A 22,582-nucleotide genomic window follows, 5' to 3' on the forward strand; every position below is an offset into this window, starting at 1 on the left:
CCTCTGCCCCCTCCCTCTCCAGAGCCGCTCGAGCTCAACTGACCATTCCGGCATGTTCGTGGTGATCCACTGGTGCATGCTGGTGCTGTTGGAGCTGCTGGACTGGCCATGCGTCGCCGGAACCACCATCTCCGACGAGCTCCGCCCACTGTCGCCGCTGGAGAGCTCCGTTCTGACCCCGTCCGGCCACCCCTAGACACGCTATGAGTACGGGCAGGTGTGCCTCGACCTCCTCTACAATCCTATCCCTCTAGATCTCGCCGCCGGGCACTCCTCGCCGGAGAAAGCATCGTCGCCGCGCCGCCCGTCTCTATTTCTCTCTCTGCCCCCCTCTGACCTAGCAGTTGGGGGCCACTGTCAGCCATTCAGGTCGCGCCCAAAGCGGTATGAGTGGTGGCGCCCTGGCGGTTTACGCCTTTGACGTCACCCCCCTCTGGTTTTTCTTTTTAATTCAAATTTAGTTCAAATTTGACCAGAAATTTCACTACCTGTAACTTCTATTCTACAAGTCCAAATGAGTTGATTCTTTTTGCATTATGTTCTTGCTGGAAAATCCTAGCAACACACCCAAGATGGGATTTTTCCTTGTTGCCTAGAATTTCTGGTAATTTTCAGAAGTGTTCTTGATATTTTCTTTTTGTTGTTCTTGTCTTGAAGGCATCTAGGAGGAGTGTGAAGCTCCTCTGCACTAAGGCAAGCCACAACAACATTTTCATGGTGTCTTTCCAATATCTATGATTTTCTACCTGAATTTATATGATATTCACTGCATATAGTTTTAAAATAAATAAATGCTTGTGTTATTTAGTTTATCATGATCAAAATGCTTAGTTAACATAAATGAATACTTGAACTAGTGAGATATAGCTTGAGTAGTTGATCTAAGTAAGTTTGTCATGGCTATGATGATATGATCATGAGTATTATTTTTACTATATGAAAAATGAGTTTTATTTGATAAATGCCAACTAAAGTGATGAGTAGAAATAACTAGTAAGGAAGGACCAGAAATGTTGAAAGTTGAGTTTGTGCAAGTAGAACTTTGAATAAGGTTGATCTGTTAATGTTAAGTGATATATGATGCATGATATATGGTTGCATATGCATGGCATATAATGACTCGATGCATTTTATTTCAAGTTAACCCTGATAATAATTGAACTTGAACTTAAAGTTGGTCGGGTCATGGTGCCACTGAATCAGGCTGACAAGTGCAACCACATTTGCCTTAGTATGAGGAGGCCATTAGTCGTTCCGGTGTCATGCCTGTTGTCGGTGCCTCCAACAAGGGAAGGTTATGGGCGTGTGTTACCCTGGCACGATAAGCGGACATAACCTTGTGGACATGTTGTTGTTATGGTACCTTGTCCCCGTTTGGGACTGTTTATTTGCCATGACGATGGTTATTTTGCCTTTGGTAGGCTCGGTCACCCATGACTAATCTCAGTGGGGAAGTGGTCGGAGTGGCCGTAGGAGTGTCATGGCAATGGGCGGGTTCTGTCGGAATGTCGTTGGTCCACCCGAATGGGAGTGCGAGGCCATGGGTTCCATGGTGTGGGTACCTCTGCAGAGTGTATTAATCTATCAATGGCCGCCCGCGGATAAGGGCCCAGTTCGTAAGTAAGTCACACCATGGATCAACTTTTGTAAATAATCTTGCACACTAAGTTATTTGCATTGCACTGGTTGAATCATGATGATGTCAGTGAGACTGACTGTTGTGGTATTATTTGTGATCCAGGAGTGATCACTGTTTGGTTACGAGGTAACCTGTTGAACCAAGTGTGGTTCCGTTCGTGATCCGCAGTGATCACTGTTCGGTTGCGAGGCAACCTATTGGTAAGAGAGTCCGAGGGACTCAAGGCACAAGTTTGGTTTCATTGCATGAGTAGCATGTTGGTGTTTGCATTTAACTTGCTTAAATGTCATGATATTTTTTGTCATTATGGTTCTATTTGTTGTGAGCTTGCAAGAACATTCAATGTACTGACCTGGCATGTTATGCAGATTTTAGGAAAGTCTAACTGGATCAGAGTGATGTCGTGTCTAGAACGTGTCCACATCGGTGTCCCTGTGCTATGGAGTCTGGCTACGTCGTTGTTCCGCTGCCATGTAGATGTCGTGCTCGAGGCCCCTTTATGTTCACTAAATAATGTACATATTGTTCAGCCCCACTGATGTGCCGCTTGGCCTCGCTACTTGATGTAATGTAACATTATGCTTTCGCTAGCCTCAATAAAGCGGTGATTTCTCTACCAAGATGTTGTGTGTTGCCAGAAGACATGATCTCCGGGTTGGCAATGCAAGGTAAACCCGTCGCTCTGAGCCACGGTGCCACACAGACTGACCCATATGCCATAAGAAGGAGGACTGCTGTTGACTACAGGTTCCATACAAAGGAACACCAAGACTTCTATGAGACTATGCTCCGGGACAAGAAGCCAATAGTAAGTGACATGAGATGGGTTGAATGGAAATTCATTGACAACAATGCCGACTATTTCCCAGGAGTCCATGAGGGTTTCAGATCAACATGAGTTGATACATTTGTTGGTCAGAAATTGACTAAATGGAATGATGAGTTGATCATGCAGTTTTACTCAACAACACACTTCTACCCTGATGGTAAAATAGTTTGGATGATTGAGGGTACTAGTTACCTGATAACCCACAAGTATAGGGGATCGTTTGTAGCCTTCTTTGATAAATAAGAATGTCGAACCCAGCGAAGAGCTAAAGGCAGAACAAATATTCCATCAAGTTCTATCAACCACCGATACAACTCTATGCACACTTGACGTTTGCTTTACCTAAAACAAGTATGAAACTAGTTTGCAAGAACAAAACTACAAGTACTTTGCGAGAATAAAACTACGAATAAAATGCAAGGTAGCAAAAGTAGATAGCTTTTGTCAACAAGAAAGGCATTTGTCCCTAGGCAATCGATAACAAGTACTGGTAATCATTCTTGCAATTTTATATGAGGGAGAGGCATGAGCTAGCATACTTTCTCTACTTGGATCATATGCACTTATGATTGGAACTCTAGCAAGCATCCGCAACTACTAAAGATCATTAAGATAGTGAAACCCAACCATAGCATTACGTATCAAGTCCTCTTTACTCCCATACGCCATAACCCACTTATCCCCGTCTAGGCTGCTGTCACCCCCGCAACACTGACAATAAGCAAACCATGAACATATTGCAACACCCTACAGTGGGGGGCCCTCACGTTTGCGCGAGATGGAGGGCACCGTAGGACAGCACCAAAAATAAAATATACAATCATACCAACCAAGATCACGATTAACCCATAGGACAAAACAGATCTACTCAAACATCATAGGATAACCATAGATCATTGGGAAATAATATATGGAGTTGAGCACCATGTTTAAGTAGAGATTATAGCGGGGAGAAGGGGTGTTACACCGCTGCATAGAGCGGGGGAGAGTTGTTGTTGACGGTAGCAAGATTGTTGATGTAGATCGTCATCGCAATCCTAGCCCCGGCGACACTCCGGGGCCACCGGGAGAGAGGGGGAGAGAGCCCCCCTCCTTCTTATTCTTCCTTGGCCTCCCCGCTAGATGGGAGGAGAGTTCCCCCTCTGGTTCATGGCCTCCATGGCGGTGGAGGGCCAGGAGCCCCTCCGAGATTGGATCTCCCTCTCTGTTCTCTTCTGTTTTGCGCTCTCCAGATCTGGCCCTTCACGGTTTCTTAAATTCTCAGAGATCCGTAACTCCGATTGCGCTGATCTTTTTACACGATTTTTTCCGGATATAAGATTCCTTGCACCCAAAGTATAGCTCCAATCGACGTTCGAGGAGGGAACGATACACCAGGGCACGCCTGGGCCTGGTGGCGCACCCTGGTGGGTTTTGGTGGCCTCGGGCCTCCGTTTACATTGATTCCACCTCCTAAAATTCACAAATATTCCAAAATAATTCTTCGTAGAGTTTCATTACGTTTGGACTTCCTTTGATATGGATTTTCTACGATACAAAAACATGCAACAAATAGGAACTGGCACTGGGCACTGGATAAGTAAGTTAGTCCAAATAAATCATATAAAAAGTTTCCGAAAGTATGTGAAAGTTTTATAATATTGGCATGAAACAATAAAAAATTATAGATATGATGGAGACGTATCAGCATCCCCAAGCTTAATTCCTTCTTCTCCTCAAGTAGGTAAATGATAAAAAGATAATTTTTGATGTGGAATGCTATCTAGCATAAACTTGATCATATATCTAGTCATGGCATGAATATTAAGACATAAGTGATTCAAAGCAATAGTCTATAATTTGACATAAAGACATTAATACTCAGGCATCCCAACAAACAATCATGTCTTTTAGAATATCAATGCTAAAGAAAGCTATCCCTACAAAATCATATAGTCTTGTCATGCTCTGTCTTCTTAACACAAAGTATTTATCATGCACAACCCCGATGACAAGCCGAACAATTGGTTCATACTTTTTAACATGCTTCAGCTTTTTCAACCCTCACGCAATACATGAGCGCAAGCCATGGATATAGCACTACGGGTGGAATAGAGTATGATGATAGGGGTAAATATAAAGAAGACAAAAAAGTAAGAAAGTCTCACATCGACACGGCTAACCAACGGGCTATGGAGATGCCCATCAATCAATATCAATGCGAGGAGTAGGGATTGCCATGCAACGAATGCACTAAGAGATATAAATGTATGGAAGCTCAGTAAAACTAAGTGGGTGTGCATCTAATCCTATAATGAAAAATTCCCACTAGTATATGAAAGTGACAACATAGGAGACTCTCCATATGAAAAACATGGTGCTACTTTGAAGCACAAGTGTGGTAAAGGATACCAACAATGCCCCTTCTCTCTTTATTTCTTTATTTCTTTTTCTTTTTTCTTTCCTTTTTTTCTTCTCTTTTTTCTTTTTTTTCTCTCATTGTCCGGAGTCTCATCCCGACTTGTGGGGGAATCATAGTCTCCATCATCCTTTCCTCACCGGGGCACTGCTCTAAAAATGAATAATGATGATCATCACACTTCTATTTACTTATAACTCAAAAGAAATAAAAATTACAACTCGAAACATATAACAAAGTATGACTCTATATGAATGCCTCTGGCAGTGTACCAGGATGTGCAATGATCTATCGTAACATGTATGAAAAATGATGAACGGTGGCTGAGCCACAACTACTATGTCAGCTATATGATCATGCAAGGCAATATGACAATGAATGCTCAAGTCATCAAATCAGAAGCGGTGGAAGTGCATGGCAATATACCTTGGAATGGCTATGGAAAGGCCATAATAGGTAGGTATGGTAGCTGTTTTGATGAAGATATAATAAGGCTTATGTGTGATAGAGCGTATCATATCACGGGGTTTGGATGCACCGGTGAAGTTTGCACCACGTCTCGAGGTGAGAAAGGGCAATGCACGGTACCGTAGAGGCTAGCAAATTGCGGGAAGGTAAGAGTGCGTATAATCCATGGACTCACATTAGTCATAAAGAACTCATATACTTATTGCAAAAGTTTATGAGCCCTTGAAGCAAAGTACTACTATGCATGCCCCTAGGGGGATAGATTGGTAGGAAAAGACCATCGCTCGTCCCCGACCGCCACTCATAAGGAAGAGATAAATCATGCTCCAACTTTCATAGCATAACGAGAGACAATATGTGCATGCTTCGGGAATCACAAACCTTAACACCAATATTCTTACTAATCACAACCGTTTACTAGTACTTGCCACATATTCCATCTCTATATCGCAAAACTATTGCAAGGAATCAAACATATCATATTCAGTGATCCATAAATTTTATGTAGGATTTTATGACTAACCATGCAATTGAACAATTCTATTTGTCTCTAAATAAATATAAGTGAAGCATGAGAGTTTAATTCTTTCTACAAAAGATCATGCTCTAACAAATATAAGTGAAGCAAAAGAGCATTCTACGAACATCTGTTTTCTATGTGAAGAGAAACAGGCAATCCAAACTTCAAATGATATAAGTGAAGGACATGAAGCATTTTATAAAGCCATACTCAAAATATATAAGTGAAGTGCAATGAGCATTCTATAAATCAACCATGTAATATCTCATACCAGCATGGTGCATAAAAGAAAAATCAAAACTAAATGCAAAAGACGCTCCAAGATTTACACATATCACATGAATGAAATGAAGACTAAAACATATCGATACTTGTTGAAGAAAGATGGGATGCCTTCCGGGGCATCCCCAAGCTTAGACGCTTGAGTCTCCTTGAATATTTACTTGGGGTGCCTTGGGCATCCCCAAGCTTGATCTCTTGCATCTCCTCCTTCTCCTCATATCGAGACCTCCTCGATCTTTGATCACTTCATCCACACAAAACTCAACAGAAAGCTCGGTAAGATCCGTTAGTATAATAAAGCAAATCACTAATCTAAGTACTATTGCAAACCAATTAATATGTTGTTTTTGCATTTTAGCTACTCTAATATAACTCTTCCATGGCTTATACCACCGATAGAATTGATAGTTTCATACAAGAAAAACAATGCATCAAAAACAGAATCTATCTTAAACAGGACAGTATGTAGTAATCTGAACATCTACCATACTTCTGGTACTCCAAAAATTCTGAAACAATATGACAAAATAAACAATTTTTATAGAAATACTATGCAAAAAGTTTCAGAAACGTTTGACGTTCCAGTAAAAAAATGTAAAATCGCACGCTACAGCCAAAGTTTCTATTTTTGCACTGCACATACCAACAAGCAATCGACTCATCCTGAAGGCAAATCTTGGCACATTATTTTTATAATACAATGAAATTGTAGAAATGGGATATTATTTTTGTGAGAATCTTCATGAAAAATTCTACATTGTTTCCATGAGCATGGACACAAGTGTTCAAGGTCGACCCTCACTTCCGCAATGCATCGCCTTTCAATCGCTTCTCTTTTGTGAAAAGGTTTTAAGTTCCCCTCTATATTGTTTTGTTTTTAAACTTTATAAAATCACTCAACAGAAATAAATGACTCTCTAAAACTTCCAAGTTGTCTCCCTGGCAGCGTTTTCTTTAAAGCCATTAAGCTAGGCATAAAGTGCTCAAGTAATGGATCCACCTGGATCCCAAGGTATATCAAAGCCAATTTGAATTAGCAATGATTTGGCATTTAGTAGTGAGCACAAAGCAACATATATCAAGCAATGACAAAGTTTAACTCTCTTCCTATGCATCGGCATGTGATACAAGAACAATTCTTGCACATCAAGTAAAGGCCAATACATAACATAAGTAGTTTCTTGCAATTTTATTGTGTTGGAAACATAGAGAGGTGGAGATGTAGTTCCTCTCTTATAATAATTGCAAGTAGGATCAGCAAGAACATGCATATTATATTCATCAAAATTATCACGTGCAACGGTAAAAGGCAACCCATCAATATAATCCTTAATAAGAGCAAACTTCTCCTATGTAGTGTAGTTTGGAGAATTCAAAAAGATAATAGGACTATCATGTGTGGGTGCAATAGCAACAATTTCATGTTTAACATAAGGAACAATAGCAAGTTCATCTCCAATAGCATAATTCATATTGGCATCTTGGCCACAAGCATAGCAAGCATCATCAAAAAGGGATATATCAAACAAATCAACGGGATCATAGCAATTATCGTAGCATTCATCCTTCAGTAAGGACGAAGGGACATTAAACAATGTATGAGTTGAAGAGTTACTCTCATTAGAAGGTGGGAACGGGTAGCTAATACGCTCTTCCTCCTTTTGTTCTTCGCTCTCCTCGTCATATTTTTCATCCAATGAGCTCACAGTTTCATCAATTCCTTCTTTCGTAGACTCCTATAAAACATTAATCTCTTCTTGGACAGCGGAGACTCTCTCAACAAATGCATCAATATCGGAATTGTATTTGTAATTATCATAGCAATATTTAAGGATGGCAAAATTTTCAGGTCTATAAACATCACCATCAAAAGCTTCATACTTTAAAAACAAAGATTCAATTTCATAAGCACCCTTAAAAGCAACAAATTCTTCTATTCGTTCCACATCATAATAATCATATCTACCATTGGCATAAGAAGCCAAGGTTTCATTATCATTAAATTTGCATGAAAAGGGAAGGCGTGGAGCATTCATCCTAGAGCAACAAGTAAAATCATATCTCGGGCATAAATTCCAAGCATACCAATGCAACTTATCAATTTGATCCCATAAAAGTTTCCCTTTTGTGTCAAGCGATAATCCCTACAGTATTCACGTTGATCCAACATTCTCCCATTATCAAGTTGAATGGGGTTTTCTCAGGATTATCAAAGTAGTGCATAATATTTTAAACATAACGAGCATCGAGGGTTTTAGGAGGTTCCCCATCTCCATGATAGCAAGTACCACTAATTTTTTTTGGTGTTTCGTGTTCCACATCCATAACTAAATATAGAAAACAACTTAGAACAGGAAATAAAAACTACTTAGTGATAAAGCAAACAAGCACACACGGGAATATTAACCCCACGCTATTGCTCCCCGGCAACGGCGCCAAAAAAAGGTCTTGATAACCCACAAGTATAGGGGATCGTTTGTAGCCTTCTTTGATAAATAAGAGTGTCGAACCCAATGAGGAGCTAAAGGCAGAACAAATATTCCCTCAAGTTCTATCGACCACCGATACAACTCTACGCACACTTAACGTTTGCTTTACCTAAAACAAGTATGGAACTAGTTTGCAAGAATAAATCTACAAGTACTTTGCGGGAATAAAACTACGGATAAAATGCAAGGTAGTAAAAGTAGATAGCTTTTGTCAACAAGAAAGTCATTTGTCCCTAGGCAATCGATAACAAGTACCGGTAATCATTCTTGCAATTCTATATGAGGGAGAGGCATGAGCTAACATACTTTCTCTACTTGGATCATATGCACTTATGATTGGAACTCTAGCAAGCATCCACAACTACTAAAGATCATTAAGGTCGTGAAACCCAACCATAACATTAAGTATCAAGTCCTCTTTACTCCCATACGCCATAACCCACTTATCTGTGTTTAGGCTATTGTCACCCCCGCAACACTGACAATAAGCAAACCATGAACATACTGCAACACCCTACAGCGGGGTGCCCTCACATTTTCCCGAGATGGAGGGCACCGTAGGACAACACCAAAAATATAATATACAATCATACCAACCAAGATCACGATTAACCCATAGGACAAAACGGATATACTCAAACATCATAGGATAACCATAGATCATTGGGAAATAACATATGGAGTTGAGCACCATGTTTAAGTAGATATTACAGTGGGAGAAGGGATGTTACACCGCTGCATAGAGGGGGAGAGAGTTGGTGTTGACGGTAGCAAGATTGTTGATGTAGATCGTCGTCACAATCCTAGCCCCGGCGGCACTCTGGGGCCACCGGGAGAGAGGGGGGAGAGCCCCCCTCCTCCTTCTTCTTCCTTGGCCTCCCCCCTAGATGGGAGGAGAGTTCCCCCTCTGGTCCATGGCATCCATGGCGGCGGAGGGGCAGGAGCCCCTTCGAGATTGGATCTCCCTCTCTGTTCTCTTCTGTTTTGCGCTCTCCAGATCTGGCCCTTCACGGTTTCTTAAATTCCCGGAGATCCGTAACTCTGATTGCGCTGATCTTTTTACAGATTTTTTTCCGGATATAAGCTTCCTTGTGCCCGAAGTATAGCTCCAACTGACGTTCGAGGAGGGCACGATACACCAGGGTGTGCCTAGGCCTGGTGGCGTGCCCTGGTGGGTTGTGGTGGCCTCGGGCCTTCGTTTACGTTGATTCCACCTCCTAAAATTCACAAATATTCCAAAATAATTCTCCGTAGAGTTTCATCACGTTTGGAATTCATTTGATATGGATTTCCTGCGATACAAAAACATGCGACAAACAAGAACTGGCACTGGGCACTGGATAAGTAAGTTAGTCCAAATAAATCATATAAAAAGTTGCCAAAAGTATGTGAAAGTTGTATAATATTGGCATGAAACAATCAAAAATTATAGATACGATGGAGATGTATCAGTACCAATCTTCTGTTGCTGAGTGGGCAAAGTTGATCAATGCCCCAGAAGAGCATGAGGAGGACACTGATGTGTATGCCAAGCCAAGAAAAGGACATGACTCTATGGTTCACATGTACAAGGAGATTCCAGATGCTGCCTTGGACACTCATAAGTTTGGATCAGTTTACTATCTGATGTCAGGTGTGCCAACAATCAACACAATCCTCAGACACACTTTGTTGCCCAAGTCTAGAGATGACATGATGATTAGAGGGCACTCGATAAATTTATTGCATCTGTTTGATGTGCCCGAGAAATTCAAGGTGATGTCCTTGATAGTTGAGACTATCAAAAGGACTGCTGTAGACCAAAATAGATCATGTGGCTATGCTCCACATATTTAGATGATCATCAACTCCAATATGTGCAAGGGCATGTATCTCTTGGACAAGGAACATCTTCCCTTCCGGCCAGAGTTTGAAGACAATGTGATTGTCATGGATCCATCACACCCCACATCTGTACAGGCTCAGGAGAAGAAAGAAAAAGCAAAAACAGAGAAGGCAGCCAAGACACCAATTGCTGAAGAAGCCTCCTAGATAATTCTGAAGTCCAAACAAGATCAACTTGGTTATCTCATTCAAGCCACTTGTACCACCCCGGGAATCATGCTACAATAATCTCCCCCTAATGGTGGCCATGTCATCGTGATTACTATGCAGCTTGCCACTTGTGCAAAAATCAAAGCGTTTTTCAAATTTTAAATAAAGTCAAATCTTTATTTCTTCAAACTGGAAAACTAAATTGTTCATAGTATTGCAAATAATCCCAGAATAATTATAAAACTAAAACCAACATTAAGTAAATTCCCAAGTTGACCCTAGCAACCAAAACAGTGGGACAACAACACCTTTTCTTTCCATTTAAATTCAAATCAAATCCAAATGATATCATTTCGTCTCGGAACTTTTCATGGCAGTGCATAATATTGCAATGAATCTATGTGGCTAAGTCACCTATTTTACAAAAGACGAAAAGGAGTGAAAAGAAAATGCAACAGAAAAGAATAAATGAAAACAAAAAATAAAAATAGAAAAGGCCTAGAGTCTACTGTGTATATGGGCTCTAGTCTACAGTGCAGTCATCCAACTTAGCTCACCAATGTCCCTAACCTCTCGCTCTCTCTCTCTCTCTCTCTCTCTCTCTCCTCGTGTTGGCAGCACCACCGTCCATGGCACGGATGTCCACACGTCGAGCCTCCGCCGGCAAGCCGTGTGGATAAGAAGCCACCCTCGTCCCTCGACCAAAACCTAGCCTCACTCGCTCCCCTTGCTCGCTCCCTCTCAATCTGGTGCTCAACCCGTAGCCGCCATCATCACGCACATCATCGATCCCGCGGCCACCAGGCTCCCCGTCGCCCCAGAGCAGGCCCATCAGCACCGCGGCACCGCCCTCATCGGCCAAACCACGGAAGTCAAGCCGGGAGGGCCGCAGCTTGTCGACATCGCCGGAGTTCACCGCCTCAGTCGCCGACCGCCTTCACCAATTTCAGCTGCTCTGGTCCACCTCGCACCTCCCTGAGCTCGCCATCCACCTCCTTGTGGTGAGCCTCCTCCGTTCCTCCCTTTCCCTACCCCGTTCCGTCATCGTATGCGCCGCCCCGATTCCTGTCGCTGCCGCAGTCGCCCGCTGACCACGCTTCACCCGCACCTCGCAGTCGCCGACCGCACCCTTGGCTGCGGCCTTGCCGCTGCCGCCCTAGCGCTCGCGTGCTGCAGCCCTTGCTCCGCCTTGAAGGAAATATACCCTAGAGGCAATAATAAAGTTATTATTTACTTCCTCATATCATGATAAATGTTTATTATTCATGCTAGAATTGTATTACCCGGAAACATAATACATGTGTGAATACATAGACAAACATAGTGTCACTAGTATGCCTCTACTTGACTAGCTCGTGAATCAAAGATGGTTAAGTTTCCTAACCATAGACATGAGTCGTCATTTGATTAACGGGATCACATCATTAGGAGAATGATGTGATTGACTTGACCCATTCCGTTAGCTTAGCACTTCATCGTTTAGTATGTTGCTATTGCTTTCTTCATGACTTATACATGTTCCTATGACTATGAGATTGTGTAACTCCTGCTTACCGGAGGAACACTTTTTGTGCTACCAAACGTCACAACGTAACTGGGTGATTATAAAGGTGCTCTACAGGTGTCTCCGAAGGTACTTGTTGAGTTAACGTATTTCGAGATTAGCATTTGTCACTCCGATTGTTGGAGAGGTATCTCTGGGCCCTCTCGGTAATGCACATCACTATAAGCCTTGCAAGCAATGTAGCTAATGAGTTAGTTACGGGATGATGCATTACGTAATGAGTAAAGAGACTTGCCGGTAATGAGATTGAACTAGGTATTGAGATACCGACGATCGAATCTCGGGCAAGTAACATACCGATGACAAAGGGAACAACGTATGTTGTTATGCGGTTTGACCGATAAAGATCTTCGTAGAATATGTGGGAGCCAATATGAGCATCCAGGTTCTGCTATTGGTTATTGACCGGAGACGTGTCTCGGTCATGTCTACATACCCGAACCCGTAGGGTCCGCACGCTTAAAGTTCGATGATGGTTATATTATGAGTTTATGTGTTTTGACATATCGAAGGTAGTTCGGAATCCCAGATGTGATCACGAACATGACGAGGAGGCTCGAAATGGTCGAGACGTAAAGATCGATATATTGGACAACTATATTTGGACATCGGAATGATTCCGTGTGAGATTGGGACAATACCGGAGCACCGGGAGGTTATCGGAACCCCCCGAGAGGTATATGGGCCTTAATGGGCTTTAGTGGAAAGGAGGGGAAAGGAGCAAGGGAGGGCCCCCCCAAGCCCAATCTGAATTGGGAAGGAGGCCGCCCCCCCCCCTTTCCTTCCTCCCTCCTTCCTCTTCCTTCCCACTCCCTCTCCAAATAGGAAAAGGAGGAGTCCTACTCCCGGTGGGAGTAGGACTCCCCCCTTGGGCGCGCCTCCTCCTCCTGGCCGGCCCCCTCCTCCACTCCTTTATATACGGGGGAGGGGGCACCCCATAGACACAACAACTGATCCCTTCGATCTCTTAGCCGTGTGCAGTGCCCCCCTCCACCATAATCCACCTCGATAATATCGTAGAGGTGCTTAGGCGAAGCCCTCCGTTGGTAGAACATCATCATCGTCACCACGCCGTTGTGCTGATGGAACTCTCCCTCAAAGCTCGGCTGGATCGGAGTTCGAGGGACGTCATTGAGCTGAACGTGTGCTGAACTCGGAGGTGTCATGCGTTCGGTACTTGATCGGTTAGATCATGAAGACGTACGACTACATCAACCGCGTTGTGCTAATGCTTCCGCTTTCGGTCTACAAGGGTACGTGGACACACTCTCCCCTCTTGTTGCTATGCATCACCATGATCTTGCGTGTGCGTAGGAATTTTTTTGAAATTACTACGTTCCCCAACACGCCTCCCCCTGTTGTTGTTGCCCGCCTGAGGCTGCTGCTGCTGCATGCTGACACTGCTGCTGGCCGCGAGTTCCACCACCCACACCTATACGCGTGCCCTCCTCCCGCGCCTCGTGCGTGCTCGTCCACCGGCTACCACTCCCGCTCGTCCTGCCCGCCCCCTGTGCCGCATCTCCTGGCACCCGGTCGCCGTGCACAGCATGCGTGCGTGCCCGACCTGGGTGGCCAACTGGTTTAATTAGCAGGCCTAACCCCCTCCACTGACACATGGGCCCGTGCCATTTAACTAAAAGAATTCCCCCTGTGACACTGACCACCGGACCCCACAAGTTAATTGGATTAAATAACTGTGTTTAAAAAATGTTAATTGGCATGTGTCTATGACACCTGGGCCCCACTACCAGGTTTGACCAGTCAACAATTGACTAGTCAACTATGACTGGACTAATTGACTGGGTCAACCCAGCCCCCTGGCCCCACATTGTCACGCCCAAGATGCGACCCTATCCTAAAGGAACTCGAAGGTCCCACCAAGGATAGAAGCGCGTCTTGAAGACGCTTTTGCAAGGTGGATATCATTACATCAACATTACATATATAGATGGGGATACATACAAAAGGCATATAATGCCACATGAATACAACATCATCTTACATAAGAGCACCATCCGACTACAGATGAAACACAAACAGAAACTCGAACGACATCCGCCCTGCTAGCCCAGGCTGCCGACCTGGAACCTATCCCCTGATCGAAGAAGAAGCAGAAGAAGAACTCCAAAACAAGCAAGCATCGCTCTCGCATCATGATCATCGCATAACATGTACCTGCAATTGTTGTTGTAGTAATCTGTGAGCCACGAGGACTCAGCAATCCCATTACCATGGGTATCAAGACTAGCAAAGCTTAATGGGAAAGGAAGGGGTAAAGTGGTGAGGTTGCAACAGCGGCTAAGCAAGTATGGTGGCTAACATACGCAAATAAGAGCGAGAAGAGAAGCAAAGGAACGGTCGTCAACTAGTAATGATCAAGAGGTGATCCTGAACTCCTACTTACATCATACATAACCCAAAACCGTGTTCACTTCCCAGACTCCGCCGAAAAGAGACCATCACGGCTACACACACGGTTGATGCATTTCAATTCGAATCTGGTGTCAAGTTATCTACAACCGGACATTAACAAATTCCCCTCTGCCACATAACCGTGGGCATGGCTCTCGAAAGTTTATACCCTGCAGGGGTGTCCCAACTTAGCCCATGATAAGCTCTCGCGATCAACGAAGGATATTCCTTCTCCCAGGAAGACCCGATCAGTCTCGGAATCCCGGTTTACAAGACATTTCGACAATGGTAAAACAAGACCAGCAAAGCCGCCCGATGCGCTGACAATCCCGATAGGAGCGGCACATATCTCGTTCTCAGGGCACACCGGATAGGTCAACCTACGAGTAAAACCAACCCTCGAGTTGCCCCGAGGTGGCCCCGCAGTCTGCCCATTTCGGACGAACACTCGAAGGAGCACTGGCCCGGGGGGGTTAAATAAAGATGACCCTCGGGCTCCGGAAACCCAATGGAAAAAGGCTTAGGTGAGGCAAATGGTAAAACCAAGGTTGGGCCTTGCTGGAGGAGTTTTATTCAAAGTGAACTGTCAAGGGGGTCCCATAAATCACCCAACCGCGTAAGGAACACAAAATCCAGGAACATAACACCGGTATGACGGAAACTAGGGCGGCAAGAGTGGAACAAAACACCAGGCATAAGGCCGAGCCTTCCACCCTTTACCAAGTATATAGATGAATTAATTAAATAAGAGATATTGTGATATCCCAACATAACTCTGTCCACCATGGAGCAATCTTCAACTTCACCTGCAACTAACAACACTATAAGAGGGGCTGAGCAAAGCGGTAACATAGCCAAACAACGGTTTGCTAGGAAGGGTGAAAAGGTTAGAGGCTGACATGGCAATTTGGGAGGCTTGATAGAACAAGGGATAGGTAGCGCAGCATAGCGATAGAACGAAGCAACTAGCATAGCAATGATAGTAGTGAGATCCAGGGTAGCGGTCATCTTGCCTGAAATCCCGCTAGGAAGAAGAACGAGTCCATGAAGAAGACGAATGGGAGTAGTCGAACGAATCCTCAAAATCGCAACATTACCGGAACTAAGAAGCAACACCGGAAAGAAATAAACAACATGGTAAATGCACAAGCATAAACATGGCATGATGCACAAACAAGTATGATGCATGTCCGGTTTAATGAGGCATGTCATGGCAAAGTGCAACAAACAATACTACAAGTTAAGTGGAGCTCAACATGCAACGGGTTGCATATTGACAAAACACCACATTGACATATTTAGTTTAATCTCATATAAGCTACCAAACAACATTAAATATTGTTAAACATGGCAAGAGGTGAAGCATATGAAAACTACCTATCTAGGCAAATTTAAATGAGGCCGGAACAACAAACAACAATTCCGGAAAATTCTCATGTCCATATTTTAGATTTGATACTGTTCTTCCCTAACCCATATTTTAGAGTTGTTAAACATGCAAGATGAGTGCACCATGTTAATCTAGGCATTTTTCCACCCCATTTACATATAAAGTTTATTTAAAACCGAGCTACGATTATTTAGTTATGAAATAAATCATTTTAACATGGCATTTGAGCAAATTTAATCAAACAGCATTTTAAACATTTTAAACATGGATGAAAGTGGCATATTATGAAACTAGATGAAAAACTAAGCATTTTACATATATAATTTGTTTTAATCCGATGCATGGTTAATTAATTATTGATGCATGAACATTAAGGGGTTTTCTGAAAAACTGGCAATCTCTGGATAATTAGGAAATTCGCAGAACCAAAAAAAACATACACGGGCCGAATTTTGCTAGCCCAATAGTGCACAGGAGAGGCGCGGGTGCTGCTCACCCTGGGCCAAGGCCCGGTTGGTGGAGAAGGAAGCAGCAAAATGAAGCGGGCGAGCTGGCGGCTGGGCTTGGATCGAACGAGGGGAGGGGGCGCGGTCAACGCTCGAATGACTCGAGGCAGAGGCAGGGGCGTCCTCCTCTTACTCGATGCAAAAGCAGAGGAAGAAGGCGCGGCCGCACAGAAGCTTGGCGGACGGAGGCGAGTGGCACTGGGCATCAGGAGGTGCGGGGAAGGCCGGGACGGTCCCGATCTGGGAGGACCCGAGGCGGACGAGCGGTTCCTGGTAGAGGCTTGAGCATCGGGCGGCCATGGAGCTCCATGTGCCCCTGTGTTTCCTGCAAGAGAGAGGAAGCAGGGAGATGAGAGGGAGAGAGAGAAAGCGAAGGGAAGGGAGAAGAGACAAGGGCGCAGGGTGAGGGGGCCGGCCTGGAGCTGCTGCTGCGGTGGCGCTCGACGGCAGTGGAAGGGCGGCTATGCTCCGGTGGTTAGGACACCGGTGATGTGACGACGGGCAAGGACGGGGACGAGGCAGGGCTCGGGTGCTGATGCCGGCAGCGGAGCTGATGAGGCAGCGACGCGAGGTGGTTGACGGGGAAGCTGGCGCGTGGTCGAGGAGGTTGTGCCCGTGGTCGCCGGCGTGGCGAACGGCAGCGCAAGAAGACGAGGAGGCACAGCCTCGAGCGTTTCCTCGGGCACGCAGGCATGGGAGAAGGATCTCGGGCTCCTGGTTGCTGCTGGTCGAGGAGGGCCGTGGGGAATCGAGGGATGCAGTGGATCGATGGATTGATAGGTTGTGGTTGGCCCGATCTGGAATACGAGGAGGAAGGTGGCGGCTTCGGTTGGGTGGAAATTTGGATCGGGGTAGATCCCGAGGAACAGGGGAGACAAGAGGAGTGGCAGCGCAAGGTGGAGGATTGGATGAGACAACGTGCTAGGATCTAGGGTTAGGCTGCTATATATAGCGAGTGGGTAGGCTTAGGGTCAATTGGTCCCTACGATTACAATCGGACGGTCCTAGATAAAAGGCTAGGACAGTCCAAATAAGAAAACGGAGATGTTTTATAAATGTTAGGGGATGATTCGAATCCAACGGTCATGACCGTGCGGTTCGGGTTTGGGGAAGTTTCGGACACGCGTGTGAGGGGGCTGCGAGCTGGCAAGAGAGGTTAGGTGGTTGGACAAGAGGGAAATGAAAACACGGTTGTTCTGGGAACGATCAGCGAAAGCAAGGGGTGACGCGGCAACTACGAACGGGTGCAAGCATTATGAAAACATGTGGATGCAATGCGGATGATGCGATGAGATGAAATGCAAGACATGAACAAAATGCAAAACAAACAACAAAAACCCAACCACGAAGGAAATATCATGTCGCATCTCCCGAAAAGGCAAGAGTTGGAGTTACGAATACGGAAAGTTGTATCCGGGGCGTTACAACACTCCACCACTACGAGAGGATCTCGTCCCGAGATCTAGGATGGCACCGGAGAGAAAACGGAAGAGGAAGAGAAGAGGTAAAACTAAGTTGCTTCTTTGACAAACGAGTGAAACCAACAAACCTTGAGAGGTAGAAAACTTGAAGAAATGCCATAACAGAGACGAAAGGAATTGAAACACTCCGTTAGATAAGAGGAACAAGTGATACGACAAGAACCAAGAAGGTTGCAAAGGCATGAACCAAGAGTTTAATGGACAAGATAGAATTTGAAACCATTCCGGTTAAAACAAGATGGGAGAGGAAGAATTTGGGCAGCACTCCGGTTGAACATGGAAGGAATAGAACATGAGCTTGAGAAGATGGGATGATACTTGATGAAATCAACAACACACTGCGTCCGGAACTATTGAAAGAATGGCACAATGGGTAAGAAGGATTTCAGATAGCACTAAGGTTGAAAAGAGAGGCAAAACTTAATAAGATGAAAGAACTTGAATGAGAACACAACACTCCGGTTAAATGGATGAGCAAGAAAAAAACATGATCTTGACAAAACGAGATGATGGGTCAACGAGAGCAACATCACAATGCCTCTGGAAGAAAGAATAGAAGATAGATCATTGGAATAAAAGGATGGAGAAGAAAATGCCAACTTCTGCCACAAATGAGCTCAGAAAACACCCTTCCAAGAATGTTACAACGGGGTTGTTGGAAAACCAACAATGAAACGAATAGGCTTGTAGTGGGCTTATGGAAAACATCTCAAGACTATGAGGTGACATTGCCACTAACAAAAAGAATTGCTTGCTTTGAGATCGACGAAGAGATGAAATCTTCTTCCACTAAGAGGATAAAGAGCAAGCTTGGGTCATGCATAATCACCACAAATAGCAACAACCCTTATGGAAAGGCTTTAGGTGAAATCTGACACAAGATAACTCCAACGAAGAAGTTGATTGGTCGAAAAGATCACTTGAACGAAGAGAAAATGATGGATTTAAAATACCTCATTCCTGACAATATATGAATCTTGAAACATGAAGGAAATTGTAAAGAGTGACATAACACCACCTCAAAAGATAAGGTAGAAAGAATTGCACTTTGGAATGCAAGATGAAGAATGCTTGAGCTCCTCAAAACAAAACATGTGTTGAGCACCATGTTTATTTTAGAGTATAGCTTGGCGGATCATAACTTTGAGAGAAAACTTGAAGAACAATTGAAGAATGAAAGGAATCCTTGACGAACCACCATGTAGAGCCTCCATGGAGAACTCCGGTAAAAAAGGATGATAGAAAGAAAGAGAAGATGAAAACACAAGGTGAACTCTTGCAATGATTTAGATGGACCTTCGCAACGAGATAATGCGGAAAACTTGGGACTCCAGAAAAAGAATAGATGAAACACTAGAACCGAGAATTACTTCATCATGAACAATCTCCGGAAGAAAAGAATTGAATCACCTCGAGGAAATAAGAATAAGATTTATTGTATGCTTATCCTTCATTAAATTAAATTGATGGCAAGCAATGGATTTTGCATATTACTTATTCTTCTTGAGGGATTAAGGATAGAGATAGCGCAAACTTGAGAAGGTATTGATGGAACCACCGGTGGAATTTGGAAACAACGAATGAATTGATATGATAACGAAGGAAGTGAAATCTTGAACGAACCACCGTAAAAATTGGAAAAGGGAGTAGCAAGGGCACAATTCACCGGAACGAATTGGAAACGAATGAAGATACTTGAGGGGATTTAGATACATGAGAACGAAGAGATCATGAACTGATTAGAGGGTATTTGAATGATGCATCGGTAAGATTAGGAGAATGATAGCTACATGCTGAGAATGGAGAATTATGACATGATGGCCTTCGGAGGAAAGAAACGGAAACAACTCATGAAATGCTCCGGATGGTAAGAAAAGAATTGTCACAATCAAAAACAGTTATGAGGATGGCATGAAGCTAGAACCATGAATCTCTGGAAGAACGGGTAAGGATTTAAGATGAATTCTTCTTCGGTCTTCAAAATCCGAGAATGACGACGAGAAACACCACCATGAATTGTTGAGATACTCCGGGAGAATGAAAAAAAACAAAGAGGTTGAGCCAACAATGAAAAATAATTTGAAAGCGATCTTGGAAAACATCTGACTGATGGAATTCATTCTTACGTCAAACTTCGAAAAGAATTTGGGAATGGCTCCGGAAAAATTAGAAGAGTCAGGTAAAATCCTGGGAAAAGACCTGTGGGTTAGGGCCCACTCAAAAGAAAACACCGTTGAAAATGATTTTAATGAGAGATTGCACCGGTTGAATTAAATGGCTTGAATGAGATAACAATCTCCAAATAGCTTGAATGGATTAAGAATGGAAACATAAATCTTCTGAGATATCTTCAACACTCTGGAACAAATGAATAGCAAGAGGTGAGTGAATGAGAGGTGCACCGGCATGAGAAAGCATTTGACACGAGGAAAGGAATATGATCAACACTGAAAGCTTGAATTGGATCCACCGGAGAAGCAAAAAAGAACGGAGGATGATGAACTTGAAACTGTTGAGCATCTTCATGGGAAATCACCGGATAAGAACATTGAAAGAAAAGAATGAAGAGACTTCCCACAAATAAAAGGATACATGATTAAGAAATCTGAGTCCTTGAAGAAAAAGGGTGGGAGGGCGGGAAAACAAAGACAACTTGGGGAGGATGGAATAAACACCGTTGAAAAAACTTAGAATTGATCTTGCGGATGTTGAAAATGACCGAATCCACTTGAAGAGAAGAACGCCGGTTGGAAAAGAATTAACATGACGACCTTGATGATCAAGAAGGATTAGTATTCACATAGCATTATGAGAACACCGTTTAGGGAAGGTATGGATTCAACAATTGACTTCGAACCAACTCGAATCCCACAAATAAAACAAAACAAAGGATTTGACTTGCAAAATAAGCCGGAACAAATACATATGATAGAGATTTACCCAATCCCATATCAGGCATCTGTCGGAAAGATATTCTAGGAGCTACTTGAATTCCCACCTATAAAACTCCCGAAACTTTCTGGTTATGCAATCTCGTGTTGGGGATACAGGGGAAGCAATATATCTCACCCAAACTAACAATCCCTACATCCAGTTGTATCCATCCGTCAACACATAACCAAGAAAACTCCGGAAATCATGTACCTCAACCTTTGAAAAGCATCCGTTATACGAGCTATGGCAATACTCCCGAACTCCCGAGTACTGGGTGGCGTCGAGGTTATCTCACCAACAACTGCATAAAAGAGATTTTCGATGTTGGCAAAACTCAGGTATTCCAGAACTGCAACGATAAAATTATGACGACAACACCTCGGAGCTCAACTCCCCGGGACACTGCCACAACCCCTAAATGTCGGGAGGCACCAAGAACAATGTTCTTGTCATAAGAATGTCAGAATGATCCAAAGATACTCGTGAGATCCTAAATTTTTTTTTGAGAAAAATTTAGGAGAGGAAAGACAAAACATCTACGTCAGGAGTCCTCACCAGAGCGACGAAGGGGGATGAGGAGTAAAAAGAATCCTACTCTCCGATATATATAATCCTAAGACTCAAAATAGTTTTTTTTTTCTAGACTCAACAATGGCCAACAAACAAGGGGGCTCCTATGGTCGGTCGAGGCTCTGATACCAACTTGTCACGCCAAGATGCGACCCTATCCTAAAGGAACTCGAAGGTCCCACCAAGGATAGAAGCGCATCTTGAAGACGCTTTTGCAAGGTGGATATCATTACATCAACATTACATAAATAGATGGGGATACATACAAAAGGCATATAATGCCACACGAATACAACATCATCTTACATAAGAGCACCATCCGACTACGGATGAAACACAAACAGAAACTCGAACGACATCCACCCTGCTAGCCCAGGCTGCCGACCTGGAACCTATCCCCTGATCGAAGAAGAAGCAGAAGAAGAACTCCAAAACAAGCAAGCATCGCTCTCGTGTCATGATCATCGCATAACATGTACCTGCAACTGTTGTTGTAGTAATCTGTGAGCCACGAGGACTCAGCAATCCCATTACCATGGGTATCAAGACTAGCAAAGCTTAATGGGAAAGGAAGGGGTAAAGTGGTGAGGTTGCAGCAGCGGCTAAGCAAGTATGGCGGCTAACATACGCAAATAAGAGCGAGAAGAGAAGAAAAGGAACGGTCGTCAAATAGTAATGATCAAGAGGTGATCCTGAACTCCTACTTACGTCAGACATAACCCAAAAACGTGTTCACTTCCCGGACTCCGCCGAAAAGAGACCATCACGGCTACGCACACGGTTGATGCGTTTCAATTCGAATCTGGTGTCAAGTTATCTACAACCGGACATTAACAAATTCCCATCTGCCACATAACCACGGGCACGGCTCACGAAAGTTTATACCCTGCAGGGATGTCCCAACTTAGCCCATGATAAGCTCTCGCGATCAACGAAGGATATTCCTTCTCCCAGGAAGACCCGATCAGTCTCGGAATCCCGGTTTATAAGACACTTCGACAATGGTAAAACAAGACCAGCAAAGCCGCCCGATGCGCCGACAATCCCGATAGGAGCTGCACATATC

Source organism: Triticum aestivum, chromosome 2B (genome assembly GCF_018294505.1).
Source record: "Triticum aestivum cultivar Chinese Spring chromosome 2B, IWGSC CS RefSeq v2.1, whole genome shotgun sequence".
NCBI lineage: Eukaryota > Viridiplantae > Streptophyta > Magnoliopsida > Poales > Poaceae > Triticum > Triticum aestivum.